Source organism: Lucilia cuprina, chromosome 3, assembly GCF_022045245.1.
Source record: "Lucilia cuprina isolate Lc7/37 chromosome 3, ASM2204524v1, whole genome shotgun sequence".
NCBI classification, from domain to species: Eukaryota; Metazoa; Arthropoda; class Insecta; order Diptera; family Calliphoridae; genus Lucilia; species Lucilia cuprina.
The window spans coordinates 9,609,732-9,610,843 of record NC_060951.1 but is presented as its reverse complement, the minus strand read 5'-3'; positions in this window follow the sequence as shown (position 1 = coordinate 9,610,843).

The window sequence follows — 1,112 nt, the reverse complement described above, 5'->3', positions numbered from 1 at the left end:
ATACAACTGTACCCCCGAATAGGGCTTGTAAACATTGTAATCAAACTACAGGTCACAATTTTGGAGATAATTCAATGAAATTTGGCACATGTTTTTCTATTATACCGTAGACGAAGCCTATTGAAAATGGTTAAGATCGGTCCATTATTTCACCTAGCCCCCATACAACTGTACCCCCGAATAGGGCTTGTAAACATTGTAATCAAACTACAGGTCACAATTTTGGAGATAATTCAATGAAATTTGGCACATGTTTTTCTATTATACCGTTGACGAAGCCTATTGAAAATGATTAAGATCGTTCCATTATTTCACCTAGCCCCCATACAACTGAACCCCCGAATAGAGTTTGTAAACCTTGTAATCAAACTACAGGTCACAATTTTGGTTATAATTTAATGAAATTTGGCACATGATATTTTATGGTACTGCAGACGAAGGCTATTGAAAATAGTTAACATCGGTCCATTTATCCGACACTACTAAGTTATACATCCACTTGGAGACCCAAATGGTCCATTGTGATTCCCTTTAATAAAGAATAAAGAACAATAAAGTTGGAGAGAAGACAGAAAAGTAGGAAAGAGACTAAAAGTGAAAAAATCTTCATTGTCCGTCACCAGAATAACGAAGATATTTCCCTGATGAAGCCTAAGTCACATCCTACTACATCTCCCAGTTCATCGTGGAATCTTCTACCTAGAAATTTCAGTCTGAGACTCTGTACTCCGGGACAGCTGCACACGATATGCTCTTCGTCCAGTTTCTCTTCGTCCTCACATAACCTACAAAAATCCTGCCTGTTACCGACCCAGTTACCCTTAAAGGCCCCAAGTCCTTACACTCTTCCTGTCCATTCCTAATAGTAAACTGGTTCCTTTTGGGTTTAGTTTCGGCTAAATTGTCCTAGAAACCCTGCAATTCAGCCTACTTTGTCAAAATCGGTTGGAAGAGTTTTAGATATTTCTGGAGATTAGTCTATAGCACTAACAGATAGGGGGTTTTAGTTGAATATTGATGTGTTATATATAAAGGTTTTTATTGAAGTGAAAAATTATTGAAAAGTATACAATTCATAAATACAATATTTGAACTGTTTACTACAAAAATTA